At 41.3% G+C, this 22,376-nt stretch overlaps 3 pseudogenes; 1 reads left to right on the top strand and 2 right to left on the bottom strand.

Moving 5' to 3' along the window:
- Nucleotides 1–1,535: 1,535 nt before the first annotated feature.
- LOC140504864 (U2 small nuclear ribonucleoprotein B'' pseudogene) lies at nucleotides 1,536–2,175 on the bottom strand (annotated as a pseudogene).
- A 2,173-nt stretch (nucleotides 2,176–4,348) lies between these two features.
- LOC140504862 (tubulin alpha-1C chain pseudogene) lies at nucleotides 4,349–5,701 on the bottom strand (annotated as a pseudogene).
- Nucleotides 5,702–18,104: 12,403 nt separating this feature from the next.
- LOC140504863 (hypoxanthine-guanine phosphoribosyltransferase pseudogene) lies at nucleotides 18,105–21,723 on the top strand (annotated as a pseudogene).
- Nucleotides 21,724–22,376: the final 653 nt, after the last annotated feature.

Raw genomic sequence — 22,376 nt, 5'->3', positions numbered from 1 at the left:
TCACAAGAAATTTCACACAATTGTATAGAATTGAAAAGTTTCTTGCCCTTCTAAGTATTCATACAATAAATAATTCTTTTTGACAAAATGAGAGCTAATTTCTGTTTAGAATATAAACAGAATCCAATCTGGGCAAGCCTTTTCCTAGCAGAGGAACCCCTTTTCCTTGGTCCTCTCCATCAGAGCTTAGGGCAACTCAGCTCATGAAGGAGAAAACTAGCCAGAGAGATCCAGATGGAGTTGGCTTCCCCTGTCCAGATGCCTTGAGGCTGCTTAGTCTCATGATCAAGCCATGTTCTCAGCAGAAAGAGCCGAATACTTTTAACCCACCTTATTAAATGTTTACCAGAGTTGATTTTTGCTTGTTAGGGGACACCCATTTTAGGAGAAATTTAAGTCATTTCATGGTCTTCCTTTGTGTTTTAGTTTACTGAGAGAAACCACTGAACAAGACCACTGACCATCAATTTACTAATTTAATAAATTGATTATTAATTACCTAGAAGCTCTGTCTCTCAGGGTTTTCATTTGTCACAACATTTACTGCTTTCATTAAGCTGTTTTTCTGTCGCATGCCTTTGTTATTTAGGCTATGTAGGTAGAGCCAAATTTGCATTACATCAAAATCACTATGCAGAAGTTGGCAGAAGGGTCCATTTATGACAAGTTAAAATTGTCTGCACACATAATTGGCATAGATTCAAATCACCATCTATAATTTAAAACATTATCAAACAGCAAGGAAGATAAAATACTTAATGCAACACTATTTTATTTATTTTTTTCTATTACTAATTTCCCTCCAGCATCCCTTATCCTCTACAATAGAATCATACCATATAACAAATCATATTACAGAAGAAAAAAATGGAACGATGAAAAATTATCAAAATTCCTCAGTTCATTGAAAACGCCTGCAAAATATGCAATGTACTACAGTCATGGACTACCCTACTTTGCAAAGGGATAGGGTTAGGATGACTTTTCATCTCTCTTCTTCAAAGTATCCTTGTTATTTTTCATTTTGCAACATTCACTTTGGTGGTTTTTGTAGTTGTTTTTCCGATTTGTGTTTTCGTGACAAATAAAGCTAAATCAATACCCCTAACCAGGCAAATTCTTCTAAAGAAGTTGAAGATGGAGTGAGTGTACTTTATGACTAAGATGTGTCTACAAAGGTCTTTTTTAAAGGGTACCCAAATACTGAAGAAAAAAGTGACTGTCATTAGGGGACTAGCTAAAGAGTGACGTACCAGTCATAGTGTGTGTCACCATTATTATTTTTTCATTTGTTTTTATTTTGTTTATTGAATAAAAGTAAGTTTTAATTGTATAAAATGTCTCTTGCATGTTACAGCACCCTAAGTTTGTAGGAAACACTGGAGAATTTGAGTTTAAAAAAAGTTTACACAAAATGCTTTGCTACTTTTGCTTTACCTTCAGAAAGCTCTTTAAAATTTCTGAATTGTATCTTTGGAAAAATGAAGGATGGAAGTCATAAACAAAACCAAGTAATTGAAAGAATGTCCATAAAGCTATTTCTTGGTGTATGTAATCTTCATGGCATGGGATGGTGTGATCTTAAATTCTTGCAAGGCATCTCTGGCAGCGCCAGCCTGTCCATCATTTTCAAACTCCACAAAAGCAATGTCGTGTCTCCCAGCTACCAAATGTACTTCTTTAAAACCAGAAAACTGATTAAATGGCATAGATAACATCATTTCATTAATTTCCTCTGGCAAGTTAGTTAAGAATAAAATATAATTTGGTGGGTAGTCAGGCACCTGAGAATTAGGGTTCAATTTCCTGGCATGTTAGCTGAATTTGGTGTGGCCTGACCAGGCTTTTTATTTGCAGCATTGGCAGTTAACTCCAAAGATTTAGCATTTTTCTTCTCTTTTCTTTTTCTTGTTAGTAAAAGTGCCATGAATTTTAGAGATTACATTACAGTCTGCTTTTGCATATTGAATTCATATTGATTCATCATAAAATGGAAAACCTTGTAACTGTCTCAAAGCATTCATGGATGAGCCAACTTCTTTAAATATAACAAAAGCTGGCCCTCTCGTCTTCAAAGCCTTTAAAGCTACAATATCCACTACATGGCCAAACTTCTTTTTTGATTTTATCATTCATGTTGTTGATATAAATTGTATGGTTTGGCCTGATGTCCATGCTTTGGATCAAATTTCAGAGAAGCCTAGAAGGCTTCAGTTGCCTATCCCAATGCTCACTCTGTGCTGAAACATGTCACCACTTTTATTAGTCTATTTCAGTTCTGTGTACATTTCATGCCTGTCCCATTGTTGTCATTGTTAGTAGTGTCCTAACCATGGACATCAGCCTTGTCAGGGCTATTAAAGTATTGTTATCAATGTTATTATTTTCATCACTAGTATAGATATTGCTATAGCTTCAGTGTGGTTTGTCACAATCAGCATCATCAGTGCCATCACTGTCAGTAGTGTCAGCACCAGAATGTTTATCGTTATTCTCCAACTTTTTATATCATCAACATCATGGCTAGCATCATTATTGGAATTATTGTCTGTTTCTGTCATCATTACTCTTATCAAAAAAGTTGTCACCATTCCCCTTTTTGTCTTCAAAAACCACTGTCATCAGTCTTGTGCCCCAGAGTGTTGCAGGTAACATCATGGTACTCTTTATCAATATTCATATCATGATCAGAGGAACTTTTGGTATCATCATTATCATGGTTGCCAGTACCCTTGCTTCCATTGACATAATGGCTATCAGTGTTATGGTCCTTGTTTTGTTGGCCATAATTATCATGAATCTCATTGGTACTGACAGTGTGGCTATCACTATCATCATTATTGTTATATATGTATTCAATTCTATCATCCTTATTCCTATACTTAGAATTGTCCTGGATATCAATAGCATCCTTATATTGGTTATCATTGTCAGAGGTGGTTTCAACATTCATTTCACCATCATTATCTTTTTTTAATTAATTAATTTTCAGTGTTCTGCAGTAATTACCATATAACTTAGATTACTATTTTCCCCTCCTTTCCCCCTACTTCCTCCCTCCCTCCCTGAGACAGCATACAATTTTGTACAGGTTCTACACATATATTCCTATGAAATACATTTTCACTATAGTCATGCTGTGTTGAAGAATTAAAATGAGTGAGAGAAATCGTCTAACAAACCAAAATGCAATACACACACACACACACACACACACACACACACACACACACACACACAAATGATCTCCTACATTCTGCGATTGAATTCCAGTTCTTTCTCTGGATGTGGAAGCCATTTTGCTTTAGAAGACCATTGGGAATTTTTTTTTTAAGTCCTTGCACTGCAATGAAGTTCCAGTTCTACCAGAAAAAACTCTCGCACCCTGTGGTTGTTGCTGTGCACCAAGTTCTCCTGATTCTGCTCCTTTATCTCAGCATCAGATCATATAAGTCTTTCCAGGCCTCTCTGAAGCCTTCTTGTTCATCATTGCTTATGGCACAGTAGTATTTCATTACATTCATATACCATAATTTATTCAGCCATTCCCCAATTGATGGGCCTCCCCTTGATTTCTAGTTTCTGGCCACCACAAAGAGAACCGCTATAAATATTTTTGTACACGTTTTTATAGCCCTTTGGGCATAGTTCCAAATTGCTCTCCAGAATGCTTGGATCAGCTCACAGCTCCACCAACAATGAATAAGTGTTCAACTCTCCAACATTTATCATCTTCCTGTTCTGTCATGTTTGCCAATCTGATAGGTGTGATGTGGTGCCTCAGAGTTGTTTTGATTTGCATCTTTCTAATCAAAAGTGATTTAGAGCATTTTTTCATATGATTGTAGATATCTTTAATTTCTTTCTCTAAAAATTGCCTGTTCATATCCTTTGAGCATTTATCAATTGGGGAATGACATCATTATCTTTACTCTTATCTTCAATTCATCATCTTCAGCAGCCTGGGATACAGATGGGAATGTGGAACACACAAAGGAGTCTTTTACTTCTTCAAATTGTCCTTGGATAATTTGGGCTGGGAAAAGAATCTCAAAGTATTCCTCATCAGAACTATATTGATAGGTGCTGCTATTGGGGTCGCTTGAACATGATAAGGCAAGCTCTTGGGCCAGAAGGAAGCCTGAAGGCATTGCTTCATTATATTTAGTATGGCTTCTTGATTCACTCTCTGTGAATTCTTGCTCTTTCTCTCCCATTTCCAAAACTTTTTTCACTTCTTTTTTTTGCAAGTATCATATTTTTATTGACATTTAATGACCACAGAGGACATTTTCACAGAACAGAAAAAAAGACAGACCTAGTATAAAGAAAAAGATGATATGCAAATTTAATATTCCTCACCTTCATCTTCCCTATTAGCACTATCTACTCCAACCTCCTCATAATCTTTCTCCAGGACAGCTATCCTCCCGTGCTTCAGAGAACTCTCCTTCCTCCATGCCCTCTCCCACATACCAATGGACAAAGGCACGCTTGGCATACATAGTATCAAATTTGTGGTCCAGGAGAGCCCAGGCCTCAGCAACAGCTGTAATGTTGCTCAACATGCACACAGCCCACTGTGCCTTGGCCAGGTCACCACCAGGAACCACAGTGGGAGGCTGGTAATTGATACCAATTGATACCAACCTTGAAGCCAGTTGGGCACCAATCCACAAACTAGTTTTGCCTTGATAGTTGGCAATAGCAGCACTGACATCTTTGGGAAACACATCACCACGGTAGAGCAGGGAGCAAGCCATGTATTTACTGTGGCGAGGCTCACATTTTACCATCTGGTTGGCAGGCTCAAAACAAGCATTGGTGATCTCTGTTATAGTTAGCTGCTCATGGTAGGCTTTCTCAGCAGACATGATTGGGGCATATGTGGCCAGAGGGAAATGGATATGGGGATAGGGCACCAAGTTTGTCTGGAATTCCGCCAGATCAACATTCAGGGGACCATCAAATCGGAGACAGGCAGTAATGGAAGACACAATTTGACTAATAAGGCGATTCAGATTAGTATATATTGGGTGTTCAATGTCAAGGTTCCTGCTACAGATATCATAGATGGCTTCATTGTCTACCATGAAGGCACAATCAGAATGCTCTGGGGTGGTATGAGTGGTCAGAATGGAGTTGTAGGGTTCCACTACAGCTGTGGAAACCTGAGGAGCTGGGTAAATGGAGAACTCCAGCTTGGACTTCTTGCCATAGTCAACAGACAAACATTCCATCAGCAGAGAGGTGAAACCGGAGCCAGTCCCACCACCAAAGCTGTGGAAAACCAAGAAGCTCTGAAGACCTGTGCACTGATCAACAAGTTTCCAAATTCTGTGTAGAACAATGTCAATTATTTCTTTGCCAATAGTATTGTGTCCACAGGCATAGCTATTGGCAGCATCTTCCCTGCCCGTGATCAGCTGCTCAGGATGGAAGAGCTCACTGTAGGTTCCAGTTCAAACTTCGTCAATGGAACAGTTGGTTCCAGGTCTACAAACACAGCACGGGGAACATGCTTGCCAGCCGCAGTTTCAATAAAGAAAGTGTTGAAATAGTCATCTCCACCACCAACAGTCTTGTCACTTGGCATCTGCCCATCAGGTTGGGTACCATGTTCCAGGCAGTACAGCTCCCAACAGGCATTGCCAATCTGGACACCAGCCTGGCCAACGTGGACAGAGAAGCACTCACGCATGATAAAGGGAATAGAAATGAGGGCAACACGAGTTTCTCACCGATTGGGAGAAAAGTTAGTCACTTGTTTACTTCTTTCAACAGATTCTCTAGTTGTTACCTCAAACAGAGCTTCCAGCTTCCCGGATAAGAAAGTGGTGGTAGATACTTTGTTTTTCCCAGGAACAGACTGCGGAAAGAGAAGAACTAGAAAGTGAATAATCTCAGGAGAAGGTAGAGGCAAATAGTCTCAAAAGTTCATCAAATCTCTGAAAAATAAATATCATAGTGTAAAAGATCTAAATACAATTATCCATACTTTTGAATTACTTTCAAGTTCTTTCATTAAAGAAAGCTCTTCATTATACTTTCCTTCTTTGTTGCTTTAAAGCAATTCAGAGAAAGGTCACACAAAAAATGTTAGAAGTGACTTTCCTCTCCCAAAAGCCCCCAAAAGCCATTTTGCAGTGGAGAATGACCTGCACTGTGGAATGCTTCCTTATTTATTAATTCATTTAAGTCAGTAAATGTAAGTAATGTAGTACACTGGAAAAGAGCCTTGATTGACAAAAGAACTAGGTTTGAATCTAACTGCCATTTGCTATGTGGACTTGAGCAAGGCATCTCTCTCTGCCTCTCAGTTCCTTATTAGTCAAATATCTCTAAATGGTTTTGATCTCTTGAACTCCAAGTATTGCAGTAAAACTCCTGGTTGTGTGGTAAAATGGCCTCTTGTACACATATGGAACTTTGCTACCTGAGTTCCCCAGTGTCCTTTCTCAAGTTACTGGATCTCAACTAGATCTACCCAACTGAGAGAAGAAGCTCCAGGAAGCCAAGATGACCTTCATGGCCTCTAGACTACATCACTGGGAGAAGATACCCCTTCTGTGAGAGAGAAAAGCCTCTGCTTGCCTACAGAGGGGCCAGCAGAGGAGGCCAGGGAGATTTTTAATAACTGAATGAGGAGAGAATGCCAGCCCAAAGTAAGTCAGAAGTTCAAGTACATTCACTTTCTAATCACTTAAGCTTCAATACTTTACCACCTTGTCCTTTTGCGGATTATGCCTAATCAAACCCCATCTTTGGGTTTCTCTCACTCCAATTTTGCTCCTATTCTTGTAGGGCTAAATGAAGTTGGAGAAAGTCACACAACTGAGTTCACTGGGTCCATTTTAACTTGCTGTTATATAATCTCAACTTGGCCCTTACTGTAAAAAGGCAGTACTTTTGAAGTTTCCTAATCTATTTAATTTCCCATTGATCACAGTAACAACTACAAACATTTTTATTCACTTTCAAGCCTCCCACATTGCCCCTTCTCTTTATCCCCTCAGTTGAGGATTTTGTCATATTTAACTGAGAAAAAAGGTCTCTTTCCTTCTCATCTCATTTCAATTAGATTTCTCCCTTATTATCTCCTTCACATGGTATCTATCAAGACATGGTCATTCTTCTTGCCAAAGAAAATTCTTTTACTTGCATCTTTTGGATACCAAGACTATTCTCCTTCTATAATAGATTGTCCATTCTATTATCTGCACTCTCAAATCTTCAGCTTCTGTCGATCTACTGGCTCCCTGCATCCTACTCATGAAACCTCCATCCTTAAAAGAAATTACCTGATGCTTTGAAGATTGTGATAACAATGCGGCTCTCTTAGTTCTGCTTTGACTGACTGCTCCTTTTCAATCTCCTTGGCTGGTTATTCATCCATGTCCCCTGAACTTAGTAAAATCCCTAGCCCACAATAAGTGCTTGATAAATGTTTGTAAGCTGATTGTCTCAATGCACAGGTAGGTCTTGCTAAAGACCTACCAAGGAAATCAATCAGTGCTGGACCACTCCAATGTCTTTCGGGTTTCTAGCTCAGGACCTCTCCAAGAATTGAGTTGCACCCATTCTTCCTAGTCAAGATAGTCCAGACCAACACAACCAAGGATCAGGAACAAACCACTGCTCCTCTTCCCAGTGGGTCTGATTTAAATAGCATCATCAAGCTAATCTCACAACCTACTTATTGCTGGGTCTCTGGACATTTGATATCCAGACTGAGTAGAGCTTTCAGAGCCATTAAAATCTATATTTCACAGAGAGGAAAACTGAGATTTAGGCTAGATGGTACTATGACTATTTCACAAGCCCTGATGCAAATCCTAAATCCCTACTGACTCCCATTCTTTTCAAAATAACAGTTCTCAGTTTCACACATATGCAAGCAAAAGGGTATTTCCCCAGGTAAACACCTACCTGGGATGGCCTTCTGGGAGGCTTCTCAAGTAGGTTATCAATCTGGACTCTGAGCGGAGACTGGCCTTTTATATTCCTTTTCCTCCCAAGGTTCTCCTCCTGGCTTCCATTTACATAAAGAAGGTGTGAATTCCAATGAGTCATGAGTAGTCAAACAGAAAAATCCCTTTGTTCCACCTGAGCTATCACCACCCCTCAGTACTTAGTTACCCTCTCAGATCTCTGCTTAGCACCTCATTTAATTAACATTTAACTCTGAACTCCTTTTGAGTGTATAACTCCTCAGAAACAATGAAGAGGGAGTTTACCCACAGAATTAATGAATTAATCACACCAGTCTCCTAAGCACCTACTAAGTATAAGGTGCTTATAGTGTAAGGTACTTAGACAAAGGGAGGCTCTAATTTTCTTTGCATCGAATAGTGCTTTATTTCCAAATGATCACCCATATTACTAAAGGGCCGAGACAAGAATCCCAGTGTCTGAGTAAGCCAAGATCCAAGTTTCACTTTTTTGATCTTTAGAGTAGAGAACTATTATCTACTAGGGATGAGTCAAAACCTCCCTGGCCCTGGGGCAGGGAACTCACATGGGCCATGCAGAGAAGAACCAAGGAACCATCACAAGGACAAAATAGAAGATCTAAATAAAAATTTACTTCAGAAAGACAACTACTCTCATACATAGTGTTGATTATCACTTACCGTGGTGGGATGTCAACAGTTATTATACAATGCACATATTTTCAGACTTTTTCATTCACTGACAAATGAATGCAAATGCAATATATTGCATTTGTCAATAAATTGAAATGGCTATTTCTTCTCTAAAAATACTATTTGTCACATAGGATGGCTCTCTGGGAGGGTATTTGGAATACTTGGGGTTTATGTTAGGAACATAAAATATCAATACAACTTCCTTTATTAATATTATATAAACATACCTTACAAATTATTATATAATAATTCCAGGTATTATTATATAAAATTGTACAATGTTATGTAATTACTACAAAACCCTTTTACTTTAATAAAAAACATTATTATTCAGAGCCTCAGACATATCACATGGATGCACCATTGGTGCGGTAGGTTGCAGATTTTTCCAACATATTGATCAGTTTTGTTGATTTTTTCCTTTCTATTTTTTCCACTGTAAGAAATACTATTACATAAGAATGTTATATGACATAGCTGTCTTGGAAAGGATGGTAGAGGAATACTGGCAGAAATTATGAGGATGGAAAAAACAAAAAAAATCACTAAAATTTTATTTTTATAAAGAAGACTATCCTTGTCTATATTTTAAAATGTGAATAATGTAAGTCTCTGCCAACTCTGCTTACTTGCATAGCAGGAGAAGAGTGAGAGTAGAGGAAAGATCTGTCAAGAAGAGGAGATTTTAAGTTGTTCAGTTCATAAGCCCAGTCTACCACTCCAACTCACTGGAGTTGATGTGGTTTGGGATTGCAGGGACCCCAAAATAATGAGTTTCATAGCGTGGAGTTGTCTGGACAGAATCAGACGACTGAAGCAGTCTTCCAGTCAAGTGGCATTTTTTAGAACTCTAATAAAGGTGAGCAGAGCTCCACAGGGAACTCACAACATAACAGGAGATCTGCTAAATATTATATAGGAAAGGTACAGGGAAATGTATGCCACATATGCAAATAAAGTGGCAATATATATTTTCTGTACCTTGGGCACAGGCCTTTATTCACTACTGGCATGGCCTGGAGGGGTGGGGAGGGGGTAAAAGAATTCTAAGGGGTCTGGAAGTCTGTATGTCTATATATGTAAGAAGATATCCTCTCGAGTTGATGTCTATAGCTTGACCTCTGGATTGTATCCAGTAACACTGGGAATCCGTACATGATAGTTCTGCTGTTACAAGACTGTCCTGCATATACAAGGGAAATTCTATAGAGGTCAGCTTGTTATTGTAACAAGGAGAGATGGTTTGCCTCACTGGGCCCACTCATGAGTCATTTGTCAGAGATAGGGTCTTTGGGTTGGGGAAAGATATAGTCCTAATGATGGGGTATGAGCCCAAGCAGAGACCATTGTCCCTTAGACCAGGTGGATTTTGGTCCCATTTGTCTGAAGAGCCCTGGAAAGCCTGGCCTTGGGGGCTCCTTGTATCCCCCTTATTTGATTTAGGATTCTCCAGAGGGCCAGGTCACCCAGCCTGGTGTCCCTGCCTTTGATCCTTGACCTTATCAGGGTCCTATTGTCTGGACTAACTGGCCACTCTCATCAGAATCCTCCCTGGACTTGATCTATATTCCAGGCTGACTTTTCCCTATCAGGACCATCCATGGGGCCCCCAGACTACTTGGCAACACCTGGATTCTTCCCTCAGTCTTTTTCTGTATTTAAGTTACATCTTGCCTCCATGAAGGCACTCAGGTTCAACCTAACTCCGGCTCTGTCTAGCTGAGATTGTCTCTGGTCCGCTTGAGTGTAACAAATTCTTAGACTCCTTAAAAGTCAACCCAGTATGGTGAATCTTTAATAAATTTTGTTTTCCTTTGGCTTTAAAAAGGCTTGTGTTGAATTCATTTAAGCAGGACTTGGTGTCCCTATTATCCCAAAGCTCAACAAAAGGAAAGAGTAGAAAAAACGTATTTAATATGAAATCTGGTTTGTGATGTATGGAAGAGAAATCTCAGAGAACATGGGAAGGGGTGGATAGTTTTGTTGAGGTTTAGTGGTGCTGAGGACCCCAAAATACCAACACATCGGGTCCTACTTGAATGAATTCAACTCAAGCCTTCTTAAAGTCAAAGAAAAACAAAGTTTATTAAAGATTCACCATATTGGGTTGACTCTTAAGGAGCCTAAGCATTTGTAACGCTTATATTCACAAGTGGGCCAGACAGCATCCCAGCTAGACAAGAGTCTGAGCTGGACTGAATCTCAGGGCCTTCATGGAGGCAAGATGGAATTTAAATACAGAAAGGACTGTAGGAGGGATCTGGGGTTGGTCTGATAGTCTAGGGTGATGGGAGGAGGGGTTTAGGGAGGGTCTTGAGGAGAAGTCCAAAGAGGACTTCAATGGGACTGGAGTGACTGGGCAAGGGTTGGATACAGCTGGAGGCAATCAGGAGATATTAGACAATGGAGGGTGAGTGGGATAGGTTTAGTGAAGACTTCTCAGATTGTAATTCTTCTCCCAGGGGTGAGAGGCTCAAGGTTACAATATTTTTAGAACAGAATAGTTCCATATAAGGATATAAAAACTGTGTAGTGTATTAGGGTCTCAATGATTGGATAAAACTTACATAATTCCTCAATGTCTTCATTTCAAAAGGGATTGGTTAGATTTCGAGTCTAGAATGTAAGATCATATTCTCAGCTAATGAGGGTAATGGTCAGTGGGGGAGGAGGGACTTGCATTAGGGTCTATATAAATCACTGCCTTTTCTTTGTCTTTGGCTTTCCTACTCCTACAGGATAGCCCCGCTTCTCGAGAATAAATCTCTTTTCTGTCATCACTTTGAGAGGCCTCTGAGTAATTGATTTATGTAGGGACCTGAGCCATCCCACACAAGGGTTTGGGTGGGAAGCAGGTAGGGCAATCCAGAGCTAATGGACAAAGGAAGGCCAGGCTAGGCCAAGGACAACAGATTTGAATATGAAAGGCCAGATTAAGTGGGAAGATTCAGGGGGAACCTGTTTGCAAATTTGAGTATGAAAGGCCAGGTGGGGAGATTCAAGGGGAGTTCAGGGAGCTTCCCAGAGTCTGAATCCCATCTTTCCCCCCTCAGATTGGACCCAAATTCTTTTGGGGTAAAGGATGAAAGTCTCAGCTTCTGAAACTGCTTCCTGCTGGCAAGGGGTGTGGAGCTGCCTCGATGGGTCCTGTTCAAGGCATACTTAGCCTGAGCAGTTATCTAGAAGTTGATGGCTTGTACTCTGGAAAAGACAAACCTGGAAAGGAGGTTAGACAAAGATCAAACAGGCACAGAAGGAGAAAAGAAAAAACAATTTCCCTGGCATAAATTAAAGATGACTATGTCAAGGCCAAAAAAATAGAAGGATTTGTTTGACAGGGGAGTTTTCTGCTGTCAGATATCCCCTTTCTTTCCAAATTGCTCCATGGGCATGTAGAACAAGGAAAGCATATTTTGAGTAAATAAAAACATCAACTAGCCGAGGGTCAGGTGCTAAGGTATGGGTTAAGAATCCCAAAGCCTGTCTTCTCCTTTCATCAACATACAGAGTGAAAGGTTTTCCTAGATTGGGTAGGGCTAGTAATGGAGCCGTGATCAAATTAGTTTTCAGAGTCTCAAAAGCTTTAGCCTGGTCTGAGTCAGTGCCCTGAGTAGGGTCATAATGGGATTTAGCAATAAAACCAAAATTAGGAGTCCAGAGTCTACAAAATCCTGCCATGTCTAACAATACTGGAACTTATTTCTTAGTGTTTTTGCTCTCAGAGGTTAAGGAGAGAGAGGTGGGCATGAGTTCTTGGCCCAGATACTTTACAGACTGGTATGCTATCTGGACTTTGTTCAAAGAGACCCTATAGTCTCAAGTGCCCAAGAAATTAAGGGCTTCTGTGGCAGCAGCCAATGAAGCCTTCTAGGTGTGGCTACAAATAAGAATATCATCCACATACTGAATTTAAGCTACTACCTAGTAGTTTCAGGTCCCTTAAATCCCTTCCCAAAGCCTGGCCAAATAAATGAGGGTTATCTAGAAACCCTTGGGACAAGACTGTCCATGTTAGCTGATATGGACTTGATTTCCCAGGAAGAGTCCATTCAAAGGCAAAAATAAATTTTGAGTGTTCTGCATTAGTCTTTTTTGTGGAAAGGATTGCAGTGTTGCATGGAGATGAAGAAGGGGCAAGGATTTTATACTTGAAGAATTTTTCAATTAAAGGTTGTAGTCCTTCCCAGGCCTCAGGCTTAATCAGATACTGGCCAAGATAGGGGAAACCTTTAGGGTCTGGGAGGCAAACAATGGCTGGGGTAGCAGAAGTAGCTGGTCTTGGAATTCCTGGATACGAAACAATTGGCTCAACTATCTCCCACACTTTCAAGCAAGCATGGGGAGATCTGGTGAAGAGAGGCAAAAGGGAGATTAGAGGAAACTGACTACTCAATTTTACCATCTGGTTCCTTCCCAACAAGGGGGTAGGGCTAGAGGAGGGCATAAGGAAGGTGTGTTTAAACAACAGATCGTCAAGTAGCCTGGGGAGAGGGTATGTCTGGAGACATTCCTTAGTTACCCTTCAATGCCTATGACCCAAGGGGTCAAGAGGTGGGTAGAGTCAGAGTAATTAGTTAAAATAGAGAATTTAGCCATATTAAAGTAGGTAACCTTACCTTCAATCTTCGTTTTTGCCCAGGGCTTGGCAAGAGAAGTAGAGAAAGTGGGAGCACTGTCAGCACCCAGGCTTTCCTGTCATTCCAAGTCTTGAGAAGACTTGAGGACAGGGTACTGGGGGGTGGGTCCACTACTTTTCCAACCTGAGGGACAATCTTTCCTCTCATGTCTCTCCTGGTCACATGGGCACAGTTCCAGAGGGATTGGTTCCTGGAGCTCCCTCTGGGGGTTGCCCTGGAGGGGCACTTCTTGGACCAGTGACCCTCCTTGTGGCATCAAAAGCAGGTTTCCCCAATGCCCAAGTAGCCAGGCTTCCTCCAAGGGGGCACCCTGGAGGGGTACTTCCTGGGTCTTTTCCTGGCCATGCAGTCAAGAATTGAGCATGCTCCCTGTCTCTGCCTTCTCTGGCCCTTCCCCTCCATTCTCTTTCCTCTGCTGCAATGAGGCCTCTATTGTTAAAGACTCCAAAGGCTGTCTCTAGTAATTGGACCTGAGGTGTTTGGGGTCCAATTTCTGCTGTGTCCTTCTAACTGATTAATGAAAACTGATTAATAAAATACATGCTAAGGATTACTGCCCCTTCTATGGAGTCAGGATCCAAATTTGTGTGCTTTTTAATAGCTTCTACTAGCTGGTCTTGAAAAAGGGCAGGTTTTTCCTTTTCTCCCTGAGTAATTTCCCTAACTTTTTGAAAATTTACTTGTTTTTGAAATGTAGTTTTTAGGCCTTCTAACAGGCAAATTACCATACGGCACTCTTTTGATAATTCCATCCTGGGTCACGAGTGGGAACAGCAGCTACTCTTGGGGGGTATTTTATGGGATTATTGCTAGCCATATGATCCCCAAACTTTTGGGCGTGTTCTCAGATTATCCCCTTCTCCTCCATGGTACAACAGACAGAGAAAAGAATATGCAGATTCTTCCAAGAAAGTTCAAATTGTAGGGAAATGTCCCTAAAACCCTCAGTAAACTTAGTGGGGTCTTCTGAGTATCTCCCCAGTTTCTCTTTAACCTGAATGAGGTCTGAGATGGAGAATGGGACATGAGGCGCTGTGGGGGCAGGGGCTTGGTTAGAGAAATAGGAAGTCCCAGTTTTCATGAGGAAGAGACTGGGGAATGCTGACTGACCTGGATTGGGGTGCAAGGTCAAGGGATTGAATTGGCAGGGGGAAAGATCAGTTGGTACCCGAGGAAGAGAAGGGATCAGAGGGGGAGATACCCCAGAGAGTGAGGTGGAAGCAGGGCCTGAGGCCAGAGTGGATGTTGCCCCAGGGAGAGGGGCTGCTGAGGGAGGCACCTTAGCAAGGCCTGTGGCTGGGACCTGAGCAGGAATTGCCAAGGGTGGAAGGGCCATGGGAGAAGATACAGGATAGGAGATGTGGAAGGTAAATGAGGCAGGAATTGAGGGGGGTTGGGGTAGAGGGAAAGGGAAGGGAAGCTAAAGGAAGGAAGGGGTGACCAAGGAGGGGGATGCCAGGTTTGGGAGAGATAAGGGAGCAGCAGGAGGGGCTGGGGGAGATTGAGGTGAGGATAGGAGTTGGGATGGTAGGAATGGAGATGAGGTTGAGATCCTGGAAGTGAAAAACAGGGGGTCATTCACAATGTCCAATTCACCCCCATTGCCATTTTGTGTGGTGGCTCTAGCTACAAACATCTTACAATCTTTTCTAAAAATGGGGTTCTCAGAGAGCTTGATGAAGGCCATTATGTAAGGTATTTCTATCCATTTTTCCTTTTGGTGATGATAGAATTCTAACTGTAAAAGAGTACTACCATTGTAAGGTCCCATAAATGGGCTATGGCCCATTCATGGTCCTCCAGGTGATACTGAGGCCAAATTGTGTTGCAAAAAACACCAACTTCTTCTTTTTAAGTTCTTTAGAGAAGCTAATTTTTTTCCAATTCTGTAAGAGATAACCCAAAGGTGAATTTCTGGGGATTGAAGAGGATTGACTCATTACAGGCATGGGGCTGCAAGTCCCTCCTTCTGTAAAGGAGGATGTGGGAGTAAGTCCTGAAGAAAAAACAAGAGGAAAAAAAAGTAACTGACTTTTCCCTAATTCCCTAGTGCCCAGGGAATTCAGAGAGTTGGGCACACACTTGCTTTGGAGGGTGTGCCCAGGTCCACGGCCTCAAACATAGCCACTGGACTGACAACCTGAGAGTGTGAGGTTGAGTGTAAGAGCCTTCTAGCTGCCTGATCTACTGGGACCTGAGGTCAGGTCCGAAAATCTACTTCCAAGGTGCTTGGAGAGTGAGAAAGGAATAGGGAGAGGGGGAGGCTTACATACCTTCCAGTCTTGGCAGAAGAACTTGATGTTAGCAGTTCTTCCTGGTAAGGGAACCATAATGTTGAGGTTTAAGGGTGCTGTGGACCCTGAAATACCAACACGTGGGTCCTGCCTGAATGAATTCAACTCAAGTCTTCTTAAAGCCAAAGAAAAACAAAGTTTATTAAAGATTCACCATACTGGGTTGACTCGTAAGGAGCCTAAGCATTTGTAACGCTTATATTCAAAAGCCAGCCAGATAGAATCTCAGCTTGACAAAGCCTGAGCTGGATTGAATCTGAGTGCCTTCATGGAGGCAAGATGAAACATAAATAAAGGACTGTAGGAGGGATGGGGCAAGGGGTTTGGGGGGGTAGAGGTCTGGTAGTCTAGAGCGATGGGAGGAAGGGTTTGTTGACCTGAAAACTTGTTAAGAAAAGAGGCAACAGGCTAAATGCATATATTTTATGATTTAATTAATTAATTAATCAATTCCCTATTAAAGACAACAGTAACATAATACATTATGGAGCCAGAAATGTTCTGGCTACCCAGTGCAGAAATCTTCTGGCTTATATACATTTTGCCATGAGAAAGAAACTCTCCTAATTAAGCAAACCATAAATTCAGTAAGACAGGACAATTAACAAAGCAATGTTGGTCAGGCCTTGGGATTCCAGCTGGGTAAGAAAATCCCACCAGGCTTCCTGTCCTAAACAGGCCTTTGAAGTTGTTATCTTAACAGAGTTTGACAAAAGCTGAAGTTACAACCCAAGGTATCTGTGTTTTCCTTTCTTCACACTAGGATGCTAGAAGAAGGGTCTGATAAAGGAGTAAGGGAGTCCCATTTGCTTGACATCAAAAGGCATCCTCTAAACAAAGGAGACTATTAGGTCCAGACTCCTCTTAATTCAAACTTTGGCCCTTATTAAAGTCTAAAATTTATATTAAATATTATCAGGTTTATGGAAGGTCTTGAGGAGAAGTCCAAGGAGGACCTCAATGGGACTGGAGTGACTGGTCAAGGGTTGAATACAGCTGGAGGCAATGAGGAGGTATCAGACAATGGAGGGTTTGGGTGGGAAGCAGATGGGGCAATTTGGAGGTAACACACAAAGTAAGGCCAGGCTAGGCCAAGGACAACAGATTTGAATATGAAAGGCCAGATTAAGTGGGAAGATTCAGGAGGACCTGGCTACAAATTTTGAGTATAAAAGGCCAGGTTAAGTGGCAAGATTCAGGGAGAACCTGTCTGCAAATTTGAGTATGAAAGGCCAGGTGGGGAGATTCAAGAGGAGTTCAGGGGGGTTCCCAGAGTCTGAACTCCATCAGCTTTAAAATGGAACATTGGGATGGCTTCAGCTGATGTATTAATAAGAGCTTTCCCTGGTCAGTAGGGGATATAGGATGTGGTTTGATCAATGGCAGCCAAGGTTTCAGAATTATGAGAAGTAAAAGAGTATGCCAGGGTGAAAGGACAAAGGGTTGAGGTAGGTTTTCATCTATCACAGTCCCTAGGACTTCATCCTCAAAGGAGTCCTCCAAGAGCATTAAACAGCCGAGCCTAGCTGGAAAGAGAAGGGGGGATGGGAGGAGGGAGCAGCAAAAAGTATAGGACAAGGCAGTAAGTGTGGAGTGGTAGACATTGGCTGGGAGAGGAGACAAACAGGTTTTGCTGGCCCAGAGAGGCCAGGTTGCTCTTTTCTACCCCCGTAGGCCCAAGGGAGGCAACCAAAGTTCTGGGGAATGGCCAGCTTCCTTCAAAGCAAAGTTTAGATGATTTTCATCATTATCAAATTTGAAGGTTCAAAGGAAAGAATCTGTTAAATAAGACCCATTAGCAAACTTGAAAGTGCCATCGAAATGTCATCTTTTCTTCTAGTTAGGACCCTGTTAAGGGGAGAAATGGAGACAGTGAGCCACTACTGAATTTTTATCCATAAAATCATCATGGTACTTTTTAGAAAGTACACCACCCTGTCTGGTCATGTTCATTCTTGCCTAGTGCCTTAGGTGCCTTCAGGGAGTTTCATTTCCTTAACAAAATCCTGTAGCCAGGCCCAGAAGCCCAGTGAGCTAAATTAGTTACCATTGCAGGATATTTCCTGAACTTGGGAAGGCCACTTTTTCTGTTTGTCCCTCTAGCAGTGGGTTCTTGATGCCATGGCTGTCCTGCACGGCCCGTGTGACTTTCTTTCCCAAGGGACTATGGTTCCTGAGAAGGCTTTGACTCCCTCCTAGCAGGCAATAGTTGTCCAGTTCCAAAATAAGAAAAAGTGAAGCTTGGGTGTGGATTGATTTACTCAGATATTGAAATGCTTTAATGAGTCTGGCTGTGAGATCATTTGGTAAAAAGCTCTTTTCACTGAAGAGAACACTTGAGCCTCTCTTTGTCTAAGGCCTTTGCTTAGTATAGAATTAAAAAACTGCTGTGATTAGCTTATCAAGGGAGTAGACTTCCCTCTTCATTGTTTCTGAGGAATAAACACTTTGATGCACTCAGAGTTCATTGTAAGTAAATGAGGCACCGAGCTGGGAATGTAATTAACCACTAAAGGGTGGTCCTGAGTGATGGAAGAACAAAGAAATTTCTATTGTGCACTCATTGTGAGGATAACAGTTCACACCTTGTTCATGTGAATGAGAAAGGGGTGGAGATTTCTGGAAAACGTATATAAAAGCATAGTGCTGACTCTCACTGAGAAATCCCTGCTCTGACGCCTGAGTGGACCTCAGCTGCAGCTGTGATCCTGACTGAAAAGCCTCCTAAGTAGGATTCCAAAGGTAGGTTTCCTCCTGGAAAAATGCCCCCTTTTTCCTACAGATCTGTGAAAATTGAGAGCTGGCCTGTTGAGGGGACTTGGAATCACTGGAGATAAGGGGCTTGGTTCATGAATCCGTGATTACAGCCACATTTCTTACTCTGCCTAAACTTTAGTTTCCTCACTGGTAAAATCTGGGATTTTAACGTTCCCTTAATGCAGGCAGACTGTCAGATCAAATGGGATAATACATGGAGACTAGCAGTAAGTCTCTGAGGTTACCCAGATTTTATTTAGGTCAGGATCACTCAAAAAGAGAAGTGTTCTGATTCTAAGACAGTGATATTATTCTGGACTGTCCTGGTTGGGGAGATTAGGTGTAGCTGAATTCTTAGGGAGGACTTGAGGTAGCATCCAAATGCTCTGGAGAAGGCCAGCAGCAATTATTTTTCTTGGTAGGACCTATCTCTGCCCTCAGTGCAAGTCAGTCATCAGGCACTTTTAATCACTTACTGTAAATCAGGCAATGAGCTAAGTCCTGGGGATACAAAGAAACAAAGAGCTCCCATTCTAATGGGGAGATTGTAGAGAAACATCTATATGAATATATAACATATGATTGGTGTAAATAAGAGAGAATCTTTAGAGGGAATAGGTGAAAGATGAGGGTCAGAAGCCAGGGGAATTAATATTTCATCCTGGAAGTAATAGGCTTGGCAACAGTTTGGATATCTGGGGTGAGTACAAGTGGGGAAATGGGAATAAGACTGAGATTATGTGCCTGGGTGGTTACGAAGATAGTGGTGTCCTTGACAGTAATACGGAGTTTTAAGATGAAAGGGTTGAAACCAAATGGTTTGTTTTATACTTGTTGGGCTATGTATATTGTTGTATAACTATGGGGCATGTAGTTTAAGTTGTCCAAAAGGCAGTGGCTAAAGTTCAGGTTCCAGGGAAGGGGAACCTGTAGCCTTAAGGCCAGGAACAGTCAAGGATTTTTTTTCTGTAAAACTTGGATTCACACATGGCCTTAGGGCTGTAGGTTCCACACTTCTGGGTTAGGCTCTGTGTACAGATCTGAGAATCATCAGTATAAAGATCACTGAACCCAAGCAAAGCTGATGAGACTGAGTGTGATAATATAGATTCTTTTTGTATCATAGATTCCTTTGGCTATCTGGTGAAACCTACAGATCCATTCTCAGAATTACGTTCTTAAATGAATCAAATAAATCTCCTTCCTGCCATTGCATGAGTCCAAGACCCAGTAAAGCAGCAGGAGAAAGTAGGAAGCTTGCTGTAATAACTCCAGGTCATAAGAAAGTCAAAGACTTGGGATATTAGATATTAGAATGGCTTGCCCAGATTCACACAGCTAGTAAGTGTTTGAGGCCAGGTTTGAATTCAGGAAGATGAGTCTTTCTCACTTCTGGTCCAGTGCTCTTTCTACTGTTCCACCCATCTGCCCTTAAGAGATTTAAATCAACTCAAAAATAATGATAATTACATTTTATTCCTTCTTGCCTCCACATTTCCACATCATTTTGTTCAAATTTTGACACTTGTCTACACCCTCTCCTAATCACTGATTTCTTCCCTTTCATATTCTATCTACTAGAAAAAAGGAACGTGTTTGCCTTTACTTATCCAACGCTTAAGCTATGTTTGAGGTAACCCACAGAAAATCTACATAATGAAGAGATCCTGCTCTCGGAGGTTAGGTATCAAGGCGGGGAGGGGAGGAAGAGAAGTAGATAAAGGGGAAGTCATTAGCTAACACTGTGGGCAAAGGAAGACAAAAGCTACTGCCTGGACCCATATTGCTATTTCAACCCAGTAACTTTGACACTAACCCTTCTCTCTGTAGGTACCAGTGGTGAAATAGACATCGAGATTCAGCTTAGAGCTGGAGCTGGCAACATAGCAGCATCTGGATACCTCCCTTGCTCCCTGGGCATTGCCTCCTCTGCCTATTTATTCTAATTATCTTCTTTCCTCTCCTCTCCTCTTCTCTCTTCCTCCTCTCCTTTCTAATCCTTCACTTCTTCTGTCTCACTTGCTTCTCCTTCTCCCTTTCCTATCTTCTTGTAAAGCCTAGCTGGGCCAGCTGTACTTCCCACACCATCATGGAGAACATCAGCCCCAGAATTGTGATTAAAGATGATGATCCAGGCTTTGACCTAGACTTATTTTGCATCCCTAAACATTATGCTCAAGATCTGGAAAAAGTATTCATTCCTCATGGGCTAATTCTGGATAGAATCCAACGTTTAGCACAAGATATGATGAAGGAGATGGGAGGCCACCACATAGTTGCCCTGTGTGTCCTCAAAGGTGGATATAAATTCTTCACTGATTTGCTGGATCATATTAAAACACTGAACAGGAATAGTGATCAATCAGTTCCTATGATTGTAGATTTTATCAGATTGAAGAGCTACTGTAACGATCAGTCAACAGGGGACATAAAAGTCATTGGAGGAGATGATCTCTCAACCTTAACTGGAAAGAATGTCCTGATTGTTGAAGATATAATCGACACAGGAAAAACAATGCAGACTTTGCTTTCCCTGATCAAGCAGCACAATCCAAGGATGGTGAAAGTAGCCAGCCTGCTGCTGAAAAGGACCCCAAGAAGTGTGGGATATAGACCTGACTTTGTTGGATTTGAAATTCCAGACAAATTTGTTGTTGGCTATGCCCTGGACTACAACGAATACTTCAGAGACTTAAACCATATCTGTGTCATTAGTGAGACTGGCAAGGAAAAGTACAAAGCATGAGATCAACTTGGTGTGCAGAGAAGTTTTGAAACACTTGGGAAAAACCCATCACCTTCACCTGTGAACCCCTAACTCAATCTGTCCATTGTTTCAGCCCTGTGACCATCTGCTTGTTAGAGCTTTTTGCATAGACCGTATCATGTCTGTTTTATATTGGAGGAATATCAAATGGTTGCTACCATTCTGATGGCTGTTTCATTTGCCCAACAAAACGTGGAGATAGTATCACTTCCCCTGGGTGGGATGTATTACTTAAATTGCTGTTTGACTTATGAATGGGAAATTATTTAAAGTACTGAAATGAAACAGTTCAAGTATTGTACATGTAAGACGTATTTAAAGAGGATAGACTAATTTTTAAATGGGTTAATTTAATTATGCATGTTAATGAAAATGCAGAGTTAACACCTTTTCCTTGTTCAAAAGGGAACAGCTTCATTATCTGTTCCAGTTCTGTTCAGAAAATAGGTTTACTTATTAAATTCTCATACCCTTATCTCTATCTCTAAGAAATACACTATGATTTGAAGATCTTTGGCTGTTATTAATGTTGAATTAAAATGAAAGCAAAGAGTTCCTTTTATTGACATTGGCAATAGAAAGAAAAGCCAAAAAAATAAAAGTTCACTGAGCTGCCTGTGTCCCAGTCTTGCAGATTATTTCCTTTTTGTGCTCACCAGTCATAAGTAGTTTTAAACAAGAATTGACATTCTGAAATCTATGACATTTGAAATCTGTAATGCAAAATGCTTAAAGTAAAGGTTGTCTCTTTAAAAGAAAAAAAACAATCATTGCTCTATTAGGAAGCCATCACTTTGGGTTTGCATAAGAACCTAATTCTAGCACATTTCAGTGGCTACCCTCAAGCCCAGACATGGAAGTCTTGTCTGTGGTAACTTTGGCCTATGAAGCTGACCAAGCACCTAATTCTCTCTACTGCACCAACTAGCTGCCCTGATGAGAGCCTTCACTGGGCAAGAGGTAATCCCTTACACTGGGAGGTTTAGTGCTTGAAACATCTGCTCATCCTATATTTAGAGGGAGGAGTTCTAATATAGGGGCACAACTGGCACCTGGGGTTAGGGGTACTGGACAGCGTATCCATAGGGAAGATTGTGAGGCAAATGAGGAAAAAAAGTGAGGGAGGGTATAATTCTAGTTGGGCAATACTGTTTGCTCCTTTCTTCTCTCTCATTCCTCCTTATCTCTGTCCTCATAGGTAATCATACCCATACCTCTGGGTACTCTGCCCAAAGGAATGTAATTTTTAGTACCTGAAACCTCACAAGATTTT

This window comes from Notamacropus eugenii, chromosome 5 (assembly GCF_028372415.1).
Source record: "Notamacropus eugenii isolate mMacEug1 chromosome 5, mMacEug1.pri_v2, whole genome shotgun sequence".
Taxonomy (NCBI): domain Eukaryota; kingdom Metazoa; phylum Chordata; class Mammalia; order Diprotodontia; family Macropodidae; genus Notamacropus; species Notamacropus eugenii.
This window is presented reverse-complemented; position numbering and strand designations above follow the sequence as displayed.